At 40.4% G+C, this 27,060-nt stretch overlaps 1 protein-coding gene and 1 non-coding gene across 6 annotated transcripts in view; one reads left to right on the forward strand and one right to left on the reverse strand.

Moving 5' to 3' along the window:
• PTPRG (protein tyrosine phosphatase receptor type G) overlaps positions 1-27,060 on the reverse strand; it is a 673,139-nt gene that overhangs the window by 377,081 nt on the left and 268,998 nt on the right. The window lies entirely within an intron of this gene.
• On the forward strand, positions 8,590-8,665 carry TRNAN-AUU (transfer RNA asparagine (anticodon AUU)). The gene is given in 2 exon segments: positions 8,590-8,626; positions 8,630-8,665. It is a non-coding gene; the product is annotated as a tRNA-Asn (tRNA).

Genomic DNA, 27,060 nt, shown 5'->3' on the forward strand with positions numbered 1-27,060 from the left:
TATTATCTCACTGAATTCACCCAGAGAGAGACGGCCCCGCTTCACAGATATTTTAAAACTTACACGAGACTGAGCAAGTTTCCCAGGGACACACCAACACCCAAACTCAAGATTCAAATCTAACCCCAGCATCTACACAGTTATTTCCTTTTTCTTTGCTGTTGTTGATTTTTAAATTGCTCTTTGGGGCCTTTATTACCCCATGTTAATCACTTCAGCAGCAAGGGAGCCATCAATAAAAGACCCTCTTTTCCATTTAAAGTTCTTCTCTTTATGCTTCAGGCCAAGGAGAAAAGAGAATCCATTAAAAAAAAATCATGCAGTGAGGAGGGGCAACACCCGGGAAAACAATGCTAGGCAACCTGTCCCACCTATACCTCCAAGCCAGAAAGGTTAGCTTTAAATATGAACTCAGATGATGCTGGTGTATCAACCAACAGTACTTGCTCCAACTTCCCTGGCCTGGACTTATCTGAGGCATAACTTGTAGAGATGTAACAGGAGAAACAAAAAGCCAGAACGAGATGGAGACTGAGAAACAGAAGGTCACCAGGGCAAACAACAAAGCCAGTGCACCTCCATGCGATGTTTAAAAAGATGTAGTCTTCATGACTACTTCCTTTCCCCAAACCAAGTGTCATAAAAATAAAATTTGAAATTGAAGGATTAAAAGTGAAAGGTATTGGCTGTGTAACTCTCCACACTAACAACCTATAGAAGGAAAATCACATGGTCATTTCCACTGCCATCAAAAAGGCACTCGACAAAATCCAGCATGCATTCATGATTAAAACTCTCAGGAACTCAGAAAGAGGGAGGAATTACCCCAACATGAAAAAGAGCATCTACCAAAAAAAAAAAAAAAAAAGAAGCATGACCCACAGCTAATGAGGAAGAACAGAATGCATTTTCTCTAAGACTGAGAGCAGAGCAAGGATGTCTTTGTAGACCTGAAAGTTCTAGTCTAAAGTAACGCATGAAAAAGAAGTAAAGGCATAGAGAAAGAGCATGAAGAGATAAAACTATCTCTATTTGCAGATAACATGACTGTTTACATAGAAAAGCCCTAGAACTGCTACATAAATTCAGCAAGACCACAGGAAAAAAAAAATCAGCACAGAAAAATAAATCAGAGTTCTATGTACTAACAATGAAAAAACAGAAATAAACATGATACCATTTACAATTACTCCAAAGTAAATAAAATACTTAGGGGTTCCCTAAACAAAACATGTGCAGGTACATATGCTGAAAATGCCAATGATGCTGAAAGAAATCAAAGAAAACCTAAATAAATGGAGACACACTGTGTTCAGATTGTATGACACAACACAGTAAAAATGTCAGTTCTCCACAAACTGATCTATAGTGTTAATGAAACTCCTTTAAAAAAAATCCCAGCAAAGTTTTCGTACACATAAACAAGCTTATTATAAAAATTTATATGGAAAGGCACAAGCCCAGGAAGAGCTAAAACAATCTTGACAAAGAAGAATAAAAAGGCAACAATCATTCTGCCTGGTATTAAGACTAACTATGTAGTCACAATGATCAAGACTGCGTGACTCTGGTGGAGGGACAGACACATAAATCAGCGGGACAGAAGAGAGGACCTAGAGATAAGCTGGCATCAATATGTTCAACTTTTGTTAATGAAGACTTAAAATTAATGATGGAAGTATATAGCCTTTTCAACAGATGGTGCTGCAGTATCTAGACATTCATAGTTTAAAAAAAGAACTCTGACCTATGCCCTACACTATATATAAAAATTAATTCAACATGGATCATGGGCTTAAATGCAAAATGGAAAACTCTACAACATTTAAGAAAAAACTTGTAAGAAAATCTTTGGGATCGAGGGCTAAGCAGAGTTCTTGGACTTGAAAAATCAAAAGCATGACCTACAAAAGAAAAAAAAAAAACTAATAAATTGGAGCTCATCCAAATGAAGAACTCTTGCTCTGTGAAAATCCATACAAAGAGGATAAAACGCCAAGTTACAGACTGAGGAAAACATTTGTAAGCCACACATCCAACAAAGGACTAGTATTCAGGATATATTAAAAATTCTCAAAATTCTGAAATAAAAAGGCAAAAAAAAAAAGAAAGTCCAATTAAAAAAGAAAATGGATAGAAAACAGGAAAAGAGACTGCACTTCTATCCAGATGGAAAATAAGCCCGGGGAAAGGTGATCCACAACATCAGCCATCAGTGAAACGCAAATTAGAACCACTCTGAGATCACTGCTCACCTCGCAGAAGGGGTGAAATAAACCACAGTGACAATACAAAACCGGCAAGGATGCAGAGGAACTGCACCACTCAGACAGTGCTGCAGGGATGCCAAATGGTACAGCCACTCTAGGCAACCATTTGCCCAGTTTCTTATAAAACAGCACATGTGACTACCATACAGCCCAGCAATGGCACTCTTGGACATTCATCCCAGAAAAGAGAAAACTTAGGTTCACAGAAAAACGTGTGCATGAATATTCACAGCAGCTTTGTTTATAATAGTCAAATGCTAGAATCAGCCTGGATGTCCTTCACCAGGTGAAAGGTTAAACTGAGACACACCCACACCTTGACATATTACTCACTAAGAAAAAGGGATGAACTACTGATACACACAACTTGGATGAATTCCCCCAAAATGACGCTGAGTAAAAAAAGCTGATCCCTAGCTTACATACTGCATGATTCCAATTAGATAACTTTGGAAGTGACACAATTTTTAGAAACCAGGGACAGATTAGGGGTTTCCAGGAGTTGAGGACAGGGGTAAGAGGGAGGTAGGTGTGGTTTTTAAAAAGGAAACACGAGAGATCTTTGTGGTGTTGAAACTGTTCAGTATCTGTTCAGACTATGGCAGCGGATACATGAATCTAAACAGCTGGTAAGATTGTACAGAATATAATACACACACACAAGTATGATTTAACTTTCAGGAATCAGTGGATTGTATCAATGTCAATATCCTGTGATACACTATAGTTTCGTAAAATGTTACCATTGGGAGAACCAGGCAAAATATATGATATCTCTCTGTGCTAGTCTGCAAAACTGCATGTGAATCTTTAATTTCAATAAAAATGTAAACTTAAAAAAAATAAAAGATGTAAGTTGCTGACCAGGACAGACATATTACTGAATAGGGGAGACCCAGAAATACAAAGAGTATCACATTAAAGTTTATCAAAGCCAAATCCAAAGAGTGTCTCGGAAAGTCAAGGACTCCCTTTTAAGGTGAAGGTTCACCTCCCTATACAAAGCACTTTCAACAGCTAGTCTGATAGAACGCTGAATACCAGCAGAACTCACCCAGAGAAACCACTCCGGCTTATCGGCAGCAACAGGAGGTGAGTCACATCGTTATCGCTACACTCCAAACTTCACTTTTATCAACAGCCTCAACCCCTATGCATAATAAAACTTCACCTTGGACTGCTACCAAAAAGCCCAATAAACAGATACTGAGGAACACAGAAGTTAACTTCCTAAAACAAAATGCCCTTCTGGCGATATTTTCAAAGTCAAAAGGCGGACTCTTCGGTTTTAAGATATGCAGAGAATTGCTACTGAGTTTATAAGGTCAAAATCCTACACATTTATATGCACGGCATGTGATTTTACAAGCTGGGAAACCCGGAGCAAATCATTAGCTGAACTGTAAACTTAATCACAGGCAAGATAGGCCTGCAGATCTAAGGGAGATCAAAAGGACAGGAAGAAACGCATTTAAATACCCACCAAGGTACCACACTTTGGAAGTATGATGGTGTATAGGAAAGGATATGAATTCAACTCTGTGGCCACTTCCTATAAAAGTAGGATCAAGAACTCACCCATGTCAATCACTCCGCAGATTTCTCACTTCCTGCTCAGACCTACTAAGTCGGAGCAATGCTCAGAAAGAACCACTGTGAACAAGGTAACAAGCGACTTTACTCGGACTTTTACATGGAAGGCACACAACCTCGTTAAATAATTACTTGCTTATGATCTATTGCTGTCCTCTTCAAGGGCAGTCTGGAGACAGTGCGGTTGTCACACCGAAGGAGCAGAGTTGGGGTGGCTGTGTTACTGGCCTCTGGCGGGTAGAGACCAGGGATGCTGCCAAACATCCCGCAGTGCACAGGCAGCCCCCACAACAAAGAATAGCGGGGCCCAAAATGTCAGTCTTGCTGAGGCTCAAAGTCCCCGACACAGAGGGACACTTGCATGGGCTTTAGCGAGAGGAATACTCACACAAGATAAAGAAACACACTTTATAACTGAGATGCTTCTAAGTGGAGGTGCCCTCCAAGGACAAAGGTAGCTCTTATTCTTTCATCCTCTGATTCATCCCGAGGAAGAAGATGTTCTTGGCGACCATTATTTTTTTAAGTATCAATTGTGGAGCCACAAAGCCCAAGTCGGAATTTCACTTTTAAAAGCCTCTTAAGATGTGAGTGACAATAAACTTGGTAATTACATATGGTGAGTCTCAGTTATTATCTGTAAAGGGGGATTCATGACTGTCCTTCTTGCCAAGAGCTGCTAGGAAAATAAAAATAAGATATAGGTGTCAAAGAAGCCAGCATGGATCCAGACAGTAACTGTGTTTTTGTTATTGTTAACGAATTTGTCGCTGTCTCACTCCCCATCTTTTTACTTCTCAGCTGCCAAAGAAGTCAACCACTTGTGATTCCCCATCTTCCTGAGGTTAAATCTGGTTACTCTTTTAGCCACTTTCCTCTCTAGCAATCAGTCAAAGCTGGCCATTCCTAATTAGTCTGTAAACTTAATGCCACTTGCTTTCTCTGTGGATAACCCCACCAGTATCTTTATCAGTCACTTAACTCACTCCACTGACACCTTCACATAAGGGGTAACCTGAGTTATGAGGAAACCACCTTTCCTAGTATCTGAGTAGCAGTCTGTGAGACTGACACCAAATGCCTGGCAGGTACATTCCTCAAGAAGTACTGGTGTAAACGAAATGTTTCTTTTGGCCCCTAACCATGCAAACTGGATGCTTCAGCTCAGGAATCAAAGTCTGGCAAAGAAATATTTATCTCATCCCACTGAAGGCCTGGCTATACTGGATGTGTAAGAACAAAATGGTAAACACACCGGCATGGCTCCTCCAAGGTTTAGAAGGCAGTGTTTGCACCTAAAGACTCCAAAATGTACAATGCTAAGTAATTAGATGGAAAACCTTCCTGTTAAAGGAAATATTACTTATTCCGCAAGTGGATCTTTTTAAGAGGAATCAAACCACAGAGGCATCTAAACTGAAACACGAGGGTAAAAGTTCAAACACCAAAGCCAGAGGATGGCGCTTCCACATACAATCCAGATAATCTAACCATCCTTAGTCTTATTTGCTTAAAATGTTAATAGGAGATAGTAAAAATACCTACCTTGAGGGGCTCTTAAAGGATTAAATTAGTTATCACATATAAGGCTGTTAACAGTACCTGGGGCTCAATTAATAGTGCTAGTTTTATCCTTATTAGCATAGGAATTTGAATTTTACAACCTTGGCTCGCAGGGCTCTTGATTCTTCTAAGTGTCTACCAGGACATCTTTCAGCAGCCTGCAGATACACTCACTAAAACCATGGTAAGTTCTCCAGTCTTCCGCACTCAGAGCTCCCATTGGAGCCTTCCCCCGTGGCACGTGGCTCCCCGCAGCACTCTCTGCGTGTCATCAGCAGTTGCCAGTAACGACATATCACCTACCAAGATGAAATTCCAAATACAGCAACATCTGCTAGTAGGTACTGAGAACGGACGCCCTGAACGCATCAAGTTTGATTCTCACTTTGTACTACACCTCTTTGGTTACTAGCCAGCCTAAACCCTTAAGACCACCTTATTAAAAACTGAACAAAGTGTGCCTCAATTTTATTCCGTTAATATACGTAGATTTTGATAATCATCGAATCAGGACCAAGGTAACCACCTCAGCATTAGAACCACACAGTGGCTGTGGGCTGGAAATCTAAGTTCTGCTACTTTAACTAGGTGGACAGATTGGAGAATGTTCCTTAAGCTCCCTGAGACACACTCTCTCATCCGCAAAATCGGGATAATACTCACGACTTCACAAAGCTGTTGAAAGGATGAAATGAAATCGTTTCTCAAATATAGCACCGTGCCTGGGACATTATCCGCACTCGGTAAAACTGAGCTATTATTTTCATAGTGACTGCCATGAAATTGTTTGGAAAATCAGCTAAATTCATTCACACTGAAAAAGAATGATTAGTTGGTGTCAACAATTTCGTGAAATCACACAACTGTTCTTTGAAAAGTGCTAACTTCCAGGATTGACACTTATGTGGGCGAACATCTTATGTGGACAATTTTCGTTAAAGTGAAAAACTGAATGTCTTGGCACAGTAAGTTAGAGTCAAAAATAAAGTTTCACTAAGCACCTGATGTATAAATCACAGGCTTACAGATCACAGTGGCCTGCAACTAGAACCAACCAGCTCTTTAAGAATCTAGACGAATATGCCTTTTCTGCTTTAAAACCACTGATCCCAGTCACCCCACGTTGTTTCCAGAAGGAAACTATCTCCATAAGAATATTTCTTGACCTAGAACTTCACTCTCAAGTCATGTATCTGTTCACCATCATTAGGGCATTTTCCAACTTGACTCACCAAAAACATGACTAAGACTGAAGGAATTATTTTAAGTCTGCAGAGCCATGTGTTCCAGTATAAGACAAAAAAGAAATGGTTTGTACACAGAAAACCCCCCATGTAGATGTGTGTCATTCAGAGGATTAAAAAAAGATTGCTCAGGGGGTAGATCTGAGCTAGCTGAGATCAAAGCAGGGTGGGATGGAGGATGAGAAAAGTCAAAGGGAGATTAACTTTTACATTTGTTTTTAAAACAGATAAAATGGAAACCTAAAGCCGACAGCTCCTGTGCATAAAAACAGTGCGTTTTCAATAACCAATGTAGCGATACTAAGCTGGTCACTGTTTGTGAAAGCACATTAGTAATTATAAAACAAAGAGGTCTCTTTTTATACTGATGTAAAGTACTGATAGTTTAAACACAATTTGCAGACCCCCATTTTCTCTCATGCTCACGTGAGCAACGTCTTTCGTTGGAAAGTCAGTGGCTGAAACTGGGTTCAAGTGGGGTGCAGCTGTAAAAAAAAACAAACAAAGCCAATTTTTACAGCAAATATCCTTTCTCAAATTCAAAAGTTCATGAAGGAGACTTGATTTCCACCCTCTGCACGTTTGGAACAAAAAGGGATGAAACCAAGTAACATAGCTATTTCAAGCCATGCCTGTGACTTTATTGTTGTTAAAGCATCCAGATGTCTTAGCTCAAAGACTACGGAGCTACTGAGTTAGGACTTGAAAAGAAAACTGACAAAATCTCACTATGAAAAGGCCAAAGAACAAACACAGAAGAAACCCCCACAAGTACCTCTATCACCCACCACCTTGTGTGGAAAACCCCTGGGCCTGGCTAACCCAGCAGGCTCAGCCAGGGAGGGACTCACAGCAAAGGGCGAGGCAAGGATAATCAAAGCACAGAAATGACTACATCCTTTTGCTAAACTGCCCCTGTAGTTAAATGTGGCGATCCAGTTCACCTTAAATATCAAGCTATGGATTATTTCCCGTCCAATAAATACCCCAAGGATAATAATAATTGAGTTTCAAGCCTGACCTTCAAGATGGCAAAATGAATCATAATTCTGCTACTAAAAAGAAGGCAACAGCTGTCCCCATATACCCTGCAGAAAAGCTTCAGTGGGAAAAACTTAAAATATCTGTCTCCTAAAACTATGAGGAAAGTGATGTGCAAAATCTCATGTTTGGGCGGCACCTTAAGAGAGCACTTGCTAAAATGGTTCCACGTGCTTCACAGAGACTCCGCTGCATCCTGTTTCTCTGAAAGCAAGTCTTCACTTGTTTGCAGGTATGGTTTTGTATTCTCAGTCTCTGTTTTTAATTAAACCTAGATTATGAGTATGGGCCTCCTGTAGAAGTGACGAGGGAAATAATTGAAATATTAAAATAACAAGAAGGAAATAAGCACTACGCCGCATCTGCAGTTCATTACAGAGAGAGCTGAGCGGAGCGTGACTGACTTCTGGGGCAGTGCGTGATGTCATCGCTCTAAGAACTCTCCGCTTACTGGGAGATTCCACCTTCAGACGATATTAATTAGCTTTACGCAGACGATAATGTCTAAACCAGCTAACAACTCAAACATACAGACCAGAAATAAAAACAACAGCCCTTTGGACTAGCAATGCAAAAATAGTGATCGAAAAAACAGAAGCAACAGCATAAAGGTTAAGTTTCTGCATCTGGGGAGTATATGTATATTCCTCCCTTGTGTTAAAATTTAACTTTCCTAATCAAGTTAGACACAATAGGGACATGTACAAATGACACGGAAATCAGCCTACAGAGGGATCCCACTAGCCAAATTATGTTCAACAGCTTGTAATAACCCATAATGAAGAATACATATATAACTGAATCACTACGTTGTACACCAGAAACTAACACAACACTGTATATTCACTATACTTCAGTTTAAAACGGTATCTGGAGAGGGAGGGTATAGCTCAGTGGTAGAGCCTGTGCTTATTAACATGCATGAGGTCCTGGGTTCAATCCCCAGTACTTCCATCAATAAAATACTACCACCACCACCACCTAATTACCTCCCCCTCAAAACAAACAAACAAACAAACAAACAAACAAACAAACAAAATAATTCTGGGACAGTCAATTTGAACACCAAAATAATGATAGTAATAGATTCTAACCCACCAAATAAAGCAGGAATACACAAGTCCTAATGACAAACGTCAGTGAATGAATAAATAAATAATTGGGGGGCCGGGGGGAAGAAAGTACTTCCTTCCAGGAGAATGGCAACTAATGTAGAGAAATAAATGTAAAGGAGTCACAGAACTGAAAAACCACCATTTGGCAACCATCATAGTAATATCAGCAATTATCGATGGATATTAAAACTCGTGCGTAAAAGTTGGATCAAAAATAGCGTATTTACACAGCTGCAAAGTATCATCTGACAAGTCACTCAGGAAAGCAGTAGCTTTACAGTTGAGAGACCTAGTGGACACCAGATTTAATCTTAAATTTTGAAAATCAACATCACTGCTTCTCCAGTGCCTCCTGATATGCCGCACTGAGAAAAACACAGCCATCACCTGTGATTACTCCTGCCAAAGAGCCAGGACCTAAATCTAATCATAGGAAGTACCAGGGAAACCTAGCTTGAGGGATATTCTGCAGAATAACTAGTCTATACTCTTAAAATGTCAACTTCATCGGTTCCAGATTAAAGATGATGAAAAGGACATGAGACATACACACGCAAAGTCATGTGTGAGTCTGTCCTGGAGAGAAAACGACCATAAAGGAAACAATAGGGACAAATGGTGCAATCAGAACATGAAACGCGGATTTAGGTTAACAGTATCACATCAACACCGAATTTCCTGATTTAGATAATTTACGGTTGTTATGTAAGAAAGCATCCTTATTCCTCAGATACAGATAGTGAAATATGTCAGGAATAGGGCACAATGTCTGAATCTTTATAAAATAAACACTCATACACACACACACAAAATAATTTTTAAAAACTGGTGAATCTGGATCAAAGATACACAGATGGTTTCCTACGATTCCTTCAACTTTTTTGAAGTCTGAAGTGATACAAAAATACAAAGGGACCCCCCCCCCAAACTCTTAAGGGTGGACAGAAAGACATGAATAATTTACTCAGTTATAAAACATATCAGGGTACCTTCTATATATGTATCTCTGACTTTGTTTGCTTCTGTTTTTTTAAACCTATCTCCCTGATTTGATATTACCTTAATTCGTTTTGCTATTCTCCAGAAGTCTTTGATTCAATCTATAGCATTGTTCCTATGAAAAATTAGATTTTGAGTAACGTTCCTCTAATATCTTTGCATTTCCAGGAATGTGAGCTCAGCACTATTTAGATAAGTGGTGTAGTAATTTTTGTTTAAGAGTGAAGAATATACACAAAGAGACTCTAAGGTCCTCTTTTTGCCATAAATAAATATGGATGATTTGACTGTCAGATCTTTTTTGTCTTTCCCTTCTTTTTAGCTTACTAAAAGCCATCGTCCATAATTAAAGCATCATAATATGTGGCTTAGAATTTGCAAAACAGCAGTACTCCAACCATGTAATGTGATTATTACTCAAAGTCACTCCAAAGCAAACAAAAGGTTACAGAGCAGCTCACAACCAAAGTCCCAAGAATTTCATTAATTGGTGAGTAAATTTCCCTTCTGGTGACTGTATGTTTTTATTCCTTCCTAGCTTTAAGAAATCTGAACACACTTCAAGACTGGGGACATGACTGTAAATAGTGCACTGAGAAATCTGTAAGTGAGAAAATCTTCAAAAGTTTTGCTGGACTCTTTATTCTTAGCATGTGTTTTTCACTGTGTCTAGAGGTCTTGTTAAACTTGGTTTAATGACTCCCGGTTAGGGCAAAGAAATGACTGGTAGGGGTTTAGAAATCACAGCAGCATCTCATCCGGAAGATTTGTTTTCAACGTTCCTTTCCTGAGAAAGGGCTGGATTTGTTTTACCAGGCTGAAATGAGTATTTAATGATGGCAGTGAAAAGTAAAACGCTATGGTTATGTATACTTTAAAAATAGTATTTATAGATAATGTTTAAGTGGAAGACAATCAGAAAATTAGAACTGGAGGGTTTTTTTCCTCTTATTAGCAGAGCAACACAAGATGCTTCATTGGTTTGCTTGATCATCCATGAATGCTGGGCACTGCTGGACTTCATCCCTAATCAAAACTTCACTTAAGAAAAAAGAGAAGTCCAGTCCTCTTGCTGATCAATTCTCCAACAGTAGAAAAATGCCACAACACTCAGTCTGTGAAGCAAACATGTAATCAATTGTTTACACTCAATTAAGCAGAAAATAAAACCTTCCTATTTGGAAGGAGATCATCTATAAAACACAAATCTGAAAAGAAACAGAAAATGGAAGGGCTAGTTAATATAGCTCAAAATGTTCTTGGGTCAGGACTAACTAGGAAGTATTTCCCCAGCAACATGTTTTGTGTCAAATAACCCAACAGCTTTCTATCTACCATATTCAAGTCATCTAATCTACCTTTCCCTCTGGGACTCCTGTGGATCCTAGCAGCTACAGGTGGGCTCTAGCAGGCAGGCAGGATGCGATATGGGACAACCAACATCAGATATAAACACTCGCCTACTTACTCCAGGCCACCCATCTTTGCAGTGGTTTCCTTTTGATCTCAAACCAAAATGTTCAATAGAACAAGCAAAACTACCACATTCGTGGGGAGGGATAAATTGGGAGATCCAGATTTGCAGATACTAACTACTATATACAAAAAAGATAAACAAGGTCCTACTGCATAGCAATGGGAACTGTATTCAATATCTTGTAATGGCCTATAATGAAAAAGAATATGAAAACGAATATATATACAAAATGAATATATATATATTTTATACATACAACTGAATCACTGTGCTGTACGTCAGAAATTAATGCAACATTGTAAATCGAATAACTTCAAAAAAAATAACAAAAATACCACTTCCCATAGAAAGGTATACCAAAATATAGATAAGTAAATGAATTATTAGGTACTCAATAAATATGACATGAAAATTTGAAAATTCAAAGAGGAAATGCTAATTTTTTTAAGTGTAGCCTCAAAGGGTCATGGGAGGAAATGGTTTTATACTCCTTCCCCTGTAAGAGAAGAGTAATAATTTCTCCACCTCAATCCCCCTAATTTCTCCACCTCAATCCCACTTCTCTCCTGAGAAAGGAGATGTGACTTGTTTACTGATGAGAAAGTAGAGTGAAGTATCTTACAGATAAGTTCTCTGTCTCTGAGTGGTACGTGACATGTGGCATGTTCCTGCAGTGTCGTGTTCTACTTGTCTAGTTCTAGGTCCACCACGGATGCCCCAGGTCCTCATGGATACGTCCCAAGACTTGGACTTGAGGAAAAGGTATAAAGATGCTCCGCTGTGAGTGTAGATCCACACAGCGCTGTCCAATTAGCACTGCTTCTGATAAAATGGATAGTTTTGCTCTGATACCTGGCCTTTGTCTCCATTTGTGGAGACTCATTGAGGGAAGGAGAATGAGAGGATAACAAGAAAGTGGGATAATAAGACCGCACACGCATGAGTTCCTGCGATATTAAAGTGAGAATGCACATACAGAAAAAGAAACTAGAAAAGCACACACACACAGTCACACACAAATAACAGCTAGCGCTTCGTAGAGGAGAATGGGTAATCATCTTTAGTGCTTTAGATGTCATTGTATGCTCCAAATACTCTACGATACTGAAAAGAAACCCACACAGGTGTCTTCTGAAACAGTTCAGGAGAATGGAGATTTCCAAGCAAAAAGAATAGATGTCTGCCCAGTGTCTGGTTTCAAGCAAAACTGTCACAGTTTACCCTGTTATGTGATCTATGAAATTTACAAACTGGTTGAAAAGACAGCAAAAACTCCACCTCTACACCTCATCTGCTTGGATTTTCATAAAAGAGAACAGTTCTCGAATTGGCAGAGTGAAATAAATGACATTTTGCTCCAGCCGACGATGAAAGCAAACACCACATGTCAAGATTATTTACCAACTACAAATGCGGGACAGACCTATAAGCAGCTCTGGGCAGAAAAGCGGGTATTCCGATTAGACTTAAACATCCCACTTTCCCAGGCTTTAACCATGTCTTTCCTCTGGGGCTTTCTTTTGCTAGGGGCATTTTAAATCTGTCAGGAATCAAATCTGAAGATCACCCCCTTAGAGCTCAGTAGAAGTGGCAGGTGGAAACCAGGAAGCACCATGCAGCCTAGTATAAACACCTGCTTTTTCAAATCAAAAAGAGATGAGGACCTTCAAACACAAAAAGTTTATGCCTTTAAACTGAATTTCAACTTAGCAAAGAAGACAAAATACACTTAAATTATTATTCCAATTACGTGGACATTACTTACTTCCTCAAAACTCATCAAGCCACCGCCAGCCCAGGACTCCTTCCTGTAAAGTGCGCTCTGCCTGAGACAACACCCCCATTCCATGAGCCAAAACAAACACCTCGCCTTCTCACTTTTCACAGCTCAACTTGAATGCAATCCTGAAAAGACCTTCTGCAACCTCTCTTCAAGGCAGACCAACAGTCTCAGAACTGTCTTATTCCATGGCGCTTACCACAATTTCTGACCATTTAATGCATTCGCTTCTTACCTTTTGCAGTCTGCTCCTCTAAACTCAACTCTAAGCTCCCTGAGGGGTAGATCCAGCACCTCAATAACCTTAATGCCAATTACATGTAGCTGGCACGTCCAAGCGCTTTCATGCTAAGTGAATGGCATCGATTGTAATTCAATTACTAAGTCGATATTCTGTCTCCTACAGCAGTTGATTGCTGTAACATATACAACAATTCAGCAACCATTCAGGTCAATTTCAGAAAGGGAATGAGGAGGGGAGGCAGGAGGAAAAAAAATGTGAAACTCCCAAAACAATTTAATGAAGGCAGGAGGAGAAGAAGTGGCTACAAGTGCCCGGAAGATGTCATGCAATAGTAATTGTCTTCTGCCACATGAATCACCAAAAGCTTCCACGTGAAGACCAAGAGACTACAACTAAGAATATGACAAGCTAAGTCACTTACTCTGTAAAAGGTACTTCAAACTTTATGATGTGCATTTTCATCTTAACTTCACTTCTGGCTGTGTTTTATACCCCAACTCTCAGAAAATACTGGGTTTTGTCCCTGTGTTATTTTTATTGATGTTAACCTATCCCTGTGAGCCACCTTCATTCCTTTTCTGGAACAAGGTGACTTCTGAATCACTAAATGAGGAAGAAAAGGGAACATAAAGGACCCTTGCCCACACACGCATGGCCAAGGGTCTCATACACTCATGAGAACAGAGAAACTGAGGGGTGGTTTGGTTGGAAGACAGGAAATGAAGTTCAGCATCTAAGTTTTAAATCATTTTTCTTTTTTTCCCAAAGGTTATATTACCTTTACAATGGTAATTTTTTTTAAAAAAATTAATCTCTAAGAAGGATACAGCCTGATGGTCCAGCCTCAAAACCCCTGCCCAAATGAACTGACAAGGAATTCAACTACTGCTGACCAGCCGTGCACACCATCAGGTGTCACGAGAAGCTCAGAACGCTGATGGGGACAAGGTGAGCTCTGTCTGCGAAGAAGACCGGCCTCAGGGAGGCCATCAAGCACCTACTGGACCTGCCTAGCCACGAAGGCAAAGAGCAGTTGCGGGGGAGGACCCAGGGGAGCCTGCCCCACTCCTGTAATCAGCAAAAGTCTGCTGTGCATCTAGCTTCTTTAGGGGCAGGCGTGAGACAGAAGTAGACAAAAACTACTGTTGCAGACTGCGGTGGGAAAGACAAACCAATGAATAGGAGATACCGACAGGGTAACGAGGATTCCAACAGAGACAAACCCAGGGCACCCTGAATCCAGGGAGGAATACTCTAAAAAAAAAGATGTCAAGCAGAGTGAGATAGAAGGTATTCAGATACATGATTCTACAACTTACGAACTTTCACATTCACAGGAATGTGTGGGTCTTCTACACTCTTCTGGGAAAATACAGACGAGAAGACATGGCACACAGCCTGAAAGCCCTTGTACCTCATACAAATGGAGTCACCAAGATTGGACCAAGCAAACCCTCCTCTCCAAGATCCATGACTCACTGATCTAATGCAACTGGGAGTAAGTCCATAGTAAGTATATCAGAGTAATTTCAAAGTCCGTCGTAACAGAACAGTGCACTTTCCAGGCCATTTCAGCCTCCCAAAGAGTATAAATGTGTTTTAAACAATCCTAGTCTTTGAGAAAGCAAATCCACCCGAGCAAGCCATTAAGTTCGGGGGACACAGCTTTCCAACCAGTCACCAGCATCGTGGAAACCACACATGCAGTTGACCGACCCACAATTTATGAGCTACCCAGATGCTCTTTAATTACGTTTCAAAAGGCCAAACAAATTTTCCATTTGGAAAATTGTTCCCAGCTTATGTTCTCAGGAAATGAAAGATTTGGCATGTAGTCTATCGAGAGGGAGGAACACTGTCAGCACTGAAGCCACATACCTGGGGGTGAATCACACGTGGAATGTCCCATCCCACAAAGCTCTTCCTCCCAGCAGGAGGCTTCAAGCAGGAAAGCAGCAGTTCTGTTATGTGCGCGTTGTTACGTGTGCGGTGCCTGAGGTGCGGGCAGGGACATGGAGGAATATATCTCACAGGAGTGGGTACCATGAACGGTGATTAAAACCCTGAAATAGACACTTCTTTCAGAGGAGTTACAGGAATGTTTAGAAACACCTTACACACAAACATCTCAGAAATAAACACACTAACACTCTAAATACTCTACTATAGTGTTTATAACTCCGTCTCCAAGTTCTACACTACGTGCCTTGTCTGTGTTTACTTTCACGGGTCCTGTGAGACTTGTGAAAGGAAATACTAAAACCCCCTTTACAAGTAAGTCAGGGAGGAGTCAACTACATCAGTCTCTCAGGTTGATGCTTCATCACTAAAAACTGGTAAATATTCTCAGATGCACACTGAAGCCTGAAAAGATGTAACTGAACTAAGGTACCCCCACTGTTTCTTGACCAAAGACAATTTTAGCATCCCCCACCTCCCACCCCGGGACATCTGCAACATCTGGTAACATCTGGATTCTTGTGACTTGGGGAGGGAAGTGATACTGGTATCTAGTGAGTACAGGCAGTAATGCTGCTAAACATCCTGTAATATAAAAGATGGGCCCACCCATCAATGAATCATATGGCCCAAAATAACAACAATGCTAAAGTTGAGAAACGCTACTGTAGAGGAATGCAGATCTCCAACAATCATCAGAGCCAGTGACTCTCCCGCTGGGAGTTCCCATCGGGAACTATCCAAGTAAGTGAAAAGGAAGCCAAGAGGATATGTGGATCTGGACCAAGACTCTCTTCTTCACCTCTTTATACGACGGGGGACGGCGGAGTGGCAGGGAGGTGTGTTAAAGTATTTGAGTGAAGTGTTCTGTACCTAAAAATAATAAATCTAGTCAACTCTGCGTTCCCAAGAAAAATGATAACTAGAACTTTCCTTTAAAGAAAGGAGCAATCACTATTACTATCACTAACTTCCTCCCTATTCTGCTCATAGAACGCTCAAATATCTAGAAAAATCACCTTTGTAAAACAACATGGCAAGGACACAAATGATTTGATACCGATGCCAAGAAGGTAACAAATGAGTGAAACAGGCCAAAAGGAGACACTAGGGAGTGGTAGGGATTGTGGAAAAAAAGATGGCACGCTCTGTCTAAAGAGGTCAGTGGCTACCCAGTCTAACCTGTTGCAATAAGAGAGACATTGACCCAGTGGAAATCTCCTGGTTTAAAGAGACTAAAATCTCTCTTACTCTAGCTTCCACTTATTGGTCACTGTTCAGAAAGTTAATCCGTATGTTACTGTGTCCAGAGGACAAACAGTCACAAACACTATCATGTAATTTCCATCTTTCTCCTTCCAAATCCCAAGATTCGTAGCTAAATGTCATGCAGTCACTCCCCAATTCTTTTAGCTTTTCCTCACATTACATGGTTTTTGATACTCTCACCATGCCCATGTGTCTTCCCCTGAATGCATCTGAAAATAGGAATTCTAGAAAAGGTGGTGGGGAAGAGATAAACAGCCTAAACAAATTTTATATTCATCAATTCAATCATTCATCTGTTTGCCTCTAGCAACTCGCCTCTAAGTTTCTTAGGAACTGCTATTTCTCCAGCACACCAGTTAAGCCTGGTATCTAGTAAGCATTCAATAAACATTTGGTAACTAAATGAATTTAAAAATCCTGATTAGTTTGCCTGATGTGACCACTCTAGAAGCAGAGCCAGAGAATGTGAAGCTCTTTCTTACACAAAAATACAGTGGAGAGACACAGAAGAGGGTCTGTCACCAGAAGCAACACTGGGTCAATTTTCAAGTGAACGTGTAACAAGCCAAGCCCAGAAAAGGGCAGTGTGCTGTGGTGGAAACAACCTCCAGTGCAGTCTTCTACATCCTCAACCATACGTTAATTTCAGTTTGTTTCATTATAATGCAAAAAAATTACAAAAACATCACATAAGATTGTATATACTGCTGGAGAGGAGGAAAAGGCACCTTAAGACACATCAAGAGGCCAAGGGTGTAGAGTCCCACCATTTCTATTCAACACTGTCCTGTAGGTTCTAGCCAAAAGTAGGCAAAAAAAAGAAAGAAAAGCCATCCCGATCAGAAACGAAGAAGTAAAACTGTCTCCAAAGAAGACATGATCTTGTACACAGAGAACCCTAAAGAAAACCACACACACAGAAACAATTAGAGCCAATAAATGAATTTAGCAAGTTTACAGGATAAAATCAATATATCAAATCCAGTGGCTTTTGTACACATTAGCAATGAACAGTCCAAAAATGGAATTAAGAGAACCATTCCATTTCAACGAACATCAAAAAGAATAAAATTCTTCAGAATAAATTGTACAAAAGAGGTATAAGACGTGCACCCTACAAAGAAATTAAAAAAAAGAAGTTAAAAATCTAAGCAAATGCAAAGACACCCCACGTTTACATATCAGAGGACTAAAAATCATGCGAGTACTCCAATCTGAACTGATCCTGAGGACACAGCCAGCAAAGAAAGCGGTCCCTCAAGGTTCCCACTGCCTTATTAATCAACGTTCCAATTGTTTGGTGACTATGTGAATAGCTTTATGGCCCTAGAGTTCACACTTCCCAATCATTTCTGTAAGGAAATTTTAGAACTCTGGTTTATTTCTTATCAAAAAAAAAAAAAAAGAAAAGAAAAAGAAATGATGCACACTGCATGGGCTTTACTGATGGTGAACCTACGTTGGTTCATAATGATGGCTACTGAAATTTTCAGCTTTCTATACCCTTGATTAGATTTTCTTCCTCTGACTTTACGGAAACAGCTGGAAAGACCAAGGAATTCTGGTATACGCCTTACAGAATAGCAGGCGTTACTAGTTATGGTTAAAGCCTGTCACCTGATCCATCTACAAACTGTCAAAGCATATTAAAATCTCCTGCACTCTAACTTCAAAACTGTAGGAGTATTCCACTGTATTTTTACAAGCCCAGGGAAATCTCAAGTCACAACCAAAACAGAGACACAAATGAAAGAAAATTGGCGTTCACATTTTGTAGTTCCTAGCCTGGCTCAGCAATCAGCCATTAAAGAGAGCTGAAAACAAGACATAAAAGAATGAAATCCTACTGGTTCACATTCACTTTCCAAGTCACTGAACGAAGAAGGCTCTTCAGGGCAAAGAGATCTATCACTCAGAAGGCTTGTCAGGTCTCCCCAAATTAATTTCCTTCTATGAGATGCAGCAAATTTCCCAATATTCATAAAAGGCTCCATCAATAAAATTGAAAATGTTAAGTGTTTCAGTGAGTTTGGGTGATAAAGGTCAGACTATGAGCAACAATTCTGATACCCTGACACTTCCAGTGAAAATGATCTCATACGGAAAGTCCCAAATTTAACAACAGAGATCTCAGGAAGTACTTCTCTCACTTAACAAGCCTTGGCAGCATTTCAAATTAAATATTCTATTGGGCAAGGAGCTAATTATGTTAAGATCAAACCCAAAGAATGATAGGGGCACTTACTGTACTTTTAGTGATTATGCCAGCCTTCTATATTCAAGAATGCAACATGTTCTTCCTAATTTTGAAAGGTGTCACTGCTAACACAATAAACTCCACAACACACACAGCTTGCTCAGAGTTTAAATATTTTGGAACCAAAGAGGTATTTTCTCTCACCAACTAGTATTGATTTTATATCTTCTCCTTCTTATGGACATTATTTTCATGCTTTCAGTCCTGTTGCATCAGACGTTTCAATATGTAAACATGTTAGCATCCCATGAGCGTGTTTCTGGCGTGCAATTAAACAGTTTACTGTTTTTCTCTACCAAGGCCTACACACAACAACTGAAGTATTTTCTGCTCAGTGTATTTTTATTAACAACTCAAATATGATAAATCTCTGCAAACTGGTCAGCTGTTTCCTCCCTCTTTCTGTTCTAATGATGAACTACAAAACAACTAAAATTAGGCACCTGTGCGGCTTCTCTGTGGTTTACATATTTACCCCCTACTGGGGGCCTAAGCATCTGTACCAAAGTTTAAAAGCACAAAATTAACTTCTGAGGGCCAGGCCAGCACTCTCTACTGCTGCAGAGCATTCATGTTCTCAGTACTTAGGGAAAAAAATATCCAAACACTAGGTCAAGCTTCTGTGCTCCTGGTAGGTCCACGCTCGTCTTAATACTAAACAAAAACCAGACATTGCAGAATTTAAATATGACTTTTCTTCTTTGGAAATTAAATGTAAAGTGTTCTTATATCTGGACCCAAACATTTGATGTCTAGGAAGTTACACTTAAGATACAAAATAATTCAAAGGAATGCAAAGATTGCACAAGGCAAAGACCCCATACTTCCTTTCTGATATAAAAATAGAAAGAAACATTTCTTAATATCAAAAAAAGGAATACATGGAAAAGAGAAGAGGTTCAGTACTTTATGAATGTAACTGGGAGATGTCTGAAATTTCCGTAAGTAGTTAAACACATTAGGACAGATCCAAAAAAAACATAGTATTTTACAGCAGATAAATGACGTAAGGTAGAAATATGGGTACTGAAGAAAACCATGAATTACTGTTAGGTGTGGAGAAAGGAAGGCAAGTTACAAAAAGGCTTTTACAGTATGATCACATTCTTTTTAATACATATTACCTAGAAACACAGTTAACTCAAAATCCTGAATTTGTACCTAACTTTTAGCAGTGGTGGGTGGTACCGTGATAAGGTGAGGGGAGAGTGGAAATTGGAATTGACGAGAATACTCATTTCTACTTTTCATTATTTAATGTTTCACAGTAAGCCTATTACTTCTGTAATAATTTCTTTAAATGCCAAGTATTAATCTCAACAAGTTTACCAAGGTATCCCCTCTGTTAAAAAAGCATTTGCCACTTTATATTTGAAACTGACACATTCAGTTTTGTAATCCATAAAACTAACACATTTGCGAACTATGTATGTGAAATGCTATCTAAATTGCCATCTACATGAGAAAAACAACAGAAACTATTTAACTTGTTACACATAATAATTACTGCTTTTGAAAACAACCAATTTATACTGAATTAATTTGGGAATTACAGAAAAGTTGCAAAGATAATTTAGTTTCCGTATACCCGGCACCCAGCTTCCCTGAATGCTGTCATCTTATATAACCATAGTACAATGAGCAAACCAGGAAATTAACACTTGCAAGACACTACTAACTGAAAGACAGACTTTATTTGAATTGTTTCAGGTTTCCCCTTAATGTCCTTTCCCAGTTCCAGGATTCCATACAGCATTTAATTATCTCTCCTTAGCCTCCTTCTGTCTCAAACAGTTTCTTAGTCTTTTCTGGTCTTTCACGATATTGACAAATGAGCTCTGATTAGTTCCTACAGAATGTCTCTCAATTTGGGGTGTCTGATGTCATCCCAGGACTGGAGGGAGATTATGCATTTTTGGCACAAATTCCATAGAAATGATGTTCTGTCCTTCCTAATTACTGTTTTTAATTGTAAAAGAAATTTCTTCATTGATATTGGGCTATAGAATGCTCAAATTCATAAATATTACTTGTAATGTTTTTTTCCCAAAGAAAAACTGCTTTTAGTCACTCATGATTAAGACTTTAAAAAACGTCACAACTAAAAAAACAAAAAAACCCCGTCACAACTGCATTTCAGTTATAAAGCTTCCCCACAGCCAGCTGTGTCCCTCACCTTGGGTTCTTACCAAAGAGGAACCTGGCCTTATACTTCATCCTGATTATAGGCAGAGGGTAGGAGTGAAAAAGAATTCAACCATCTCTGCAAGCTTTGTGCTCCCGTTATATCCCTGCAAGGAATGATGGCACTTTAAAAAATAAGAATAGAAAGACCGTGGCAAAGGCTTGAAGCCAGTCTATAAAACGTGTATCACTGAGGCACGTCTCCAAGCAGACAGCCCCTCCATCTGATGGATGTCTGAATCGCTAAGTATCCAAGTCCCAAAATACAAACACAGAGAAAACAGCTCTTTCAAGCCACTAGGTACCTTCTGAAACACTTCCCAGTTCCCCTTGTACATTAAGATGGGAGTTTACTGATTAATCAAGTAGCTTTGTGTAATTAATATGAAAAACATTATGACTCCTTCACAAGAGGATCCTCTCTCTCTCAAAGCCTTTTGCCTTGCAGATGGCATTCAAGTACTTCTACCTGATCCCCAGGCAATCACAGGGCCCTTCTGAAATGGCTCCTCAAATGATACCAAGGAGAAATTCTTCTTCAAGTGTCAGTTGCTGAACCAGAATGCAGGGGATGACGGCTCCAGCCTCTATTAACACTCAATATTCTAAGCAGGTCTATGCTTTGACATGTGATTTCCACCCACTGAAAAGAGAAGAAGAAACTGAAAAGAGGGATCAAAAGCCAGAGCAACGGATTTCAAGAGATCTTTATCTGCTCAGAATCTCCCTTCTATAGATAAGAGCACATGGCAAAGAGAAAGGAGAAAAGAGAATTTCTACAGGCAACAATTTCCTCTTCCTGCTTATCCTGTACACCTGTTGGAGACCTACGATATTTGAGGCTTAATAGGGTGGCTCCTCTCTTGACCTCCTTTGTCTTTGGGCTCTACAGAAAGGTAAGTCTTTGAGGCCAGATTTATTCCAGGCTGAAACAGCACTGATGTGATCTGGCCTTGGAACTTCAATTACGGTACTACAACTCTCATTAGGGCAAGTTCAGGGTTTCTTAACCTTACTGCTGCTGACATTTTGGGACCAGATAATTCTTTGTTGTAGGGTTGTTGCGCATTGTAGGATGTTGGCAGCATCCGCAGCCTCTAACCACTAGATGCCGGCAGCACGTTCCTCTGTCTCAATTCATCACAATTAGAATTACCTTCAGACATTGCCTGATTTTTCCAAGTGGGCAAAAACACCCTTGGTTGAGAACCCACCACTGTCCAGACCAGTGCTACTAATTTAAAGTGAGTATGTATGTGTGTATATGTGTGGGTGTGTCCAAAGAGAAGGAAGAGAAAAGGGTGTTGTGGACGTTTAAGTGAAAAGGAAGGCATTTACCATTCTGACCCAAAATGCACCCCCATCCCAGAAACGCCTACAAATTTGAAATTATCTGGGTGCAACCCGTCAGCAACACTGAAAACCAATCTGCATAAGCTAGATAAAATCCTGCAGAGAGACACATCTGATGAGACCTGGTCCAACATGAGATGGAGCTGAGCCTCCCAAAGTCGGCTGAGAGAGTCCAGCAAAGGTTGCGAGGCCAAGTCCACATCTCAAGGCCTGGGGTAGGGTGAAAACAGGGGCAGCGCCTGGTTATGCCGCTGGCCAGAAAGAGCCTGAACTGCCGAGATGAGTGCAGGGTGGAGGAACGGGTGCAGGCTCGGTGCTCCAGGCTCTGCATCCTTGTGGCTGGGACAGTGTCTGAGTCAGGGCTTCTGCTACTGGGGCCTGCACGGTGCTCCAGAGTTCCTCTTCCCATAGCAAACTGTCGGAATAAAAACGGCTAACGTGCATTCTGGGTCAAACATTGTCTAGTATTTGAGTCAACGGAAATAATCCCATTCACTACGTACTACTCTGCTGGACCCTGTCTGACAGAGAGGCATCGGGGCAGAAGACAGTTGTGAGGCCCGTGTCCCCTACCCTGCAGCCACCAGGAGCGGGAACCAGTGTGAACCCAGGAGAGCTGACTCAGCGTCCTGATCACTTAGCAACTTATCTCCACCTTCTTTGGAACTGTCACTCATTTTTAGTCACATTAGAGAGCTAATGGATAAAAATGTCTTTATGGCAAGTAGGTAAATGGGGTGGAAAAAAAACTCCCTCTCCTCGCCGCTCACAAAAAAAATACCCCACATTCATGCAAAGCTCTCCACAATACCACATGCTACCAATGTATTTTTCTAAAGGAAATAATGTCTCATAACATAAAAATAAATGCAATCCATAATCCATCCTACGGTACTTTTCTTTTTATCTTCCAGCTATCTAAAATTAAGACATGTTTCTAATGCCCAGAAAAAATACAACTGACAGCCATATAGCTACCACCATTTACTTAACAAAATTTCATGTTTTGCAATATTTGCTTTAGATCTGGTTTTAACATGCAAGATAAGAAATGTTATAGGTAAAGCTAAAAGTTTATCCACAGTGACCTGAGGTCCTTGTGTGTTCATTTTAAGCAGCTGCCTAGTCCCCCAAGGTATGAATACACCGCATAAATTCACTGGTTGCCTGGTGGAAGTCACTCAGGTTGTCGTCAGTTTTCCCCATCACAAACTGCGCTGTGACTCACACTCTACACATCACCCCAGCTACTTGTATTAAGGGTTTCTCTAAGCTACAGATGGAATTATCTGATCCTAAGTGGAGAAGTCTTCAACGTTAGTGAACAGCTTCACCCAAATGGTAATCAATTTACTCCCACCCAATAACTCTTCTAAAAGGGGAACAAAAAAATAAGACACATTTGGCAACTCAATTATTTCATTTTTTAACTCTTCATCATGCCAGTGATGGATGGGTCTGACCCAAAACCAACTCCTAAGATTTTCTAAAGACGGATCTCTAATGAGGATTATGATTTCAAGGAAAGGCTCTTCCTTTCCAAATGTAGTTGTTTCGCCAGGCTGGGTACTCTACTTCTGCCACGGCTTCTGGATTCTTCTGGGAACACGCAGGCTGGACATGCAGGAGTCTCACACACATACACCTGAAGGAGCAGGATTATTCAGCAAGAGAACAAACTGGCTCCCCTGATGCTGATTCAATCTGACTAAGAAATCCTGCACCGTGCTGTTTCTCCCTTACTGTGTTTGTGCTAAACATCCCCCCGACTTTCCCCTTATGCTCTCCCCTCCCCGTACATTCTTTACCAAGAACAGCTTTCACCCAGAGGCTCTGCTCCAGGAAGGAGGTCGTGGGCCAATGATCTCAGAAGAATGAACAGACCCTTGGAGTTCCTCCCTGATGCCAGGATTCATCGAGGTTAAGATGAATGTAGCACCCTGATTGTTACCACCTTTTCTGATCCATCCATTTTTTCTTAAAAACCTCAAGATCCAACCCCAAGGCAGATTCACAATCCCTAAGGTATTAGTCTGCTGTGACTCCCCTTCGCCTGGTAGAGCAAAAAGCTGTTCTTTTCTGATTCTCCCAAAACTCTGCCTCTGAGTCTCAATCTGGCTATCAGGGCTCAGAGGCTCGTTTTGCAGCAACACACCCTGGCCTCGCTAAGAGATTATTGTTACCCTTAGTAAATATATATACATGGATATAAAGATACACATATGTGTGTGTGTGTATGTGTATACACATACGTTTTATTTAAAATGATACACCTCACAGGTGATCTGAAAACAAAACTGTGGCAAATGCTGAGTGAGCACTTACTAAGAGTCAGGCAAGGCAAGGTCTGTTTGTACCACCAAACCAGCCTCAGAACTTACAGTGATCCCATTTTACAGGCGAGGAAATCAGAGCTCAGAGAGAATAAGTAATCTGCCCAACATCATAAAGCTGTCGAGCCGCAGAGCTAAACACTACCATAGCAACTCATTCTAACTCTGGAACCAAAATTCTTACTGTGTTTCCAACACCAGCTGCACCACAGAGGCTGCCCTGCCCCTAATACAAGTGCAAGCTAGTTCCAGAGGAAATACATTTACCTGGCCCAGTCCACTCTGTGACAAGACGTTCGGGGAAGTGTTTCTCTCACTGAGGTTTCAACAGTAAATGCAGGGGGTGGGAAAGCTCTGTGGTACTAGCACAGCTGGCTGTGCGTTGGATGAACAGAGCGACGGGGTATTCTCAGCTGTCGGGAGCTTTGGGCTTCTGAAATGCTGGGGAAGAACACTCAGCTTTAAAATACAGATCCCTGGACCCTCCATGCCTCCTTCAAAAGGGACCCCGTGTGTTGCATGGGAGCTGTGGTTCCCAAAGGCCTCAGTGATTTCCAGAACCCGCTGCCGTGAGCGCCACAGCTACCACCTCGGATCGATGGGAAGTGGGACACGAGACAGAGTCTAAAATGTAAGGCCGGAGAAACATCTCTCTCCTTCTCCTCTGTGCAAACGTGTCACTTTTAAGGTGACTAACCTGGAACCCAAAGGGTCCTAACAGGACAGTTCAGTTCCGGTAGAAGAGACAAATATTTTTAAATATAGCAACAGGCTTTCTTTTCTTCATGGAAGTTACTACAGATTCTGTCCGACAATCCATCCCACGATCCATCTCACCAGAGGATGACATATTTTCTATTAGAATCAAACACTCAGTGGGGAATCAGCATTTTTAACAGTAAAAGGGAATGGGAAGAAATTGGAGTGCTGGAAGGGACCTTCAAGATACTCTGCTTACCGCCGCTCCATTCTCGACATGAGGAAACTGAAGCACAGAGATACTGACAATCTGAAAAAAAATTCTGTTTTCCCTAAAATCGCTAATTTGAATTTTCATGTTAACTCTTACTCCACTGCTGATTTCTAAACAGTATTTTTTAAAATTTCCTAGTTATATTCGTTAAGTGAGCTTTCAGTAAATGACCTAATTTATTTCACAAATGGAAGCCTCACACAACCTAGTTATTATTATTATGACTGCTTTTATTTTAACCAACATTGCAAAAGAACTTTACAGTTTATACAGCACAGTCACAGATTTTATATAACCATCTGATGCTCGAAACTAGGAGGGAAGCATCACTTTCCCCACTTCACAACAGAAAATTTAGCAACAGCAAAATGTATTATGTATTCCAAGTATTTATACGTACTCCCAACAAAAGGCAAGAAAACAATGATATGTACACAACAGCATACATATGTATGTGTGTGTACATATACATATTTTTTTCCTAAAATGATGAAAATGATAATGCTGAGTATTCTGTACTTCACACATATTCCTGCTTGGGTGATTTTAAATTGCAATACTGCATTTAATTAACTAAGACAATATGCACCATCATTGTTTACTCCCTCATTTTAAAAGATACCTGAAATATTTTCAAAATTACATATTTTAAAGTGTTTTCATCTTTAAAGGCCTACTACACACACACACACACACACACACACACACACACACACACCCTGGAATAAAACTCCTTCATGCTGGCTCTTAAACACCTCTCAAATATAAATACTCTGATCTCCTCTAATAGAAATAATACCAATTTAGAAATCGAAGGGAAATAATAAAAAATACACATGCTCAACAGAAGTAACATGCTCAAGTTCACAGCAGCTTTATTTCTGGCAGCCTCAACAACTCAAATGCCCAACAACGAGAACAGGTAAGTAAACTGTGGTACAAACATGCAGCGAAGCAGGACACAGCAAAAAGAGAGAACAAACTTTTGCCATAAAGTAACAATACAGACAGATGTCACAGACACGCTGAGAGAAAAACACAGGCACAGAAAGTACATATCGTCTGTATGATTCCGTTTAAAGGAAGATCGAGAACAGACAAAACTTACCAGTGGTGAGAAATCAGAAGAGTGGCTGCCCCTGGGAGAGGGGAGTTTATCGAGAAGGAAGATGTGCAAGGGAATTTTTCTGGGATGCTGGGAACATTCTCTGCATCCAGCTGGGTGGTAGTTACCTGCACATCAGCACAGGTTTCACTGAGCTGAACAGTGAAAGTGAGCTCACTTTATACATACATTAGTCTTTCATTAAAAAAAAAAAAAAACGAATTTGCATACGCACGCAGTTAGTGCCGTATTATTATTGCATTAGCAAACTGCTCCCTGGAATGACGGACAGGGTGACAAG

This window comes from Camelus bactrianus, chromosome 17 (genome assembly GCF_048773025.1).
Source record: "Camelus bactrianus isolate YW-2024 breed Bactrian camel chromosome 17, ASM4877302v1, whole genome shotgun sequence".
NCBI classification, from domain to species: Eukaryota; Metazoa; Chordata; class Mammalia; order Artiodactyla; family Camelidae; genus Camelus; species Camelus bactrianus.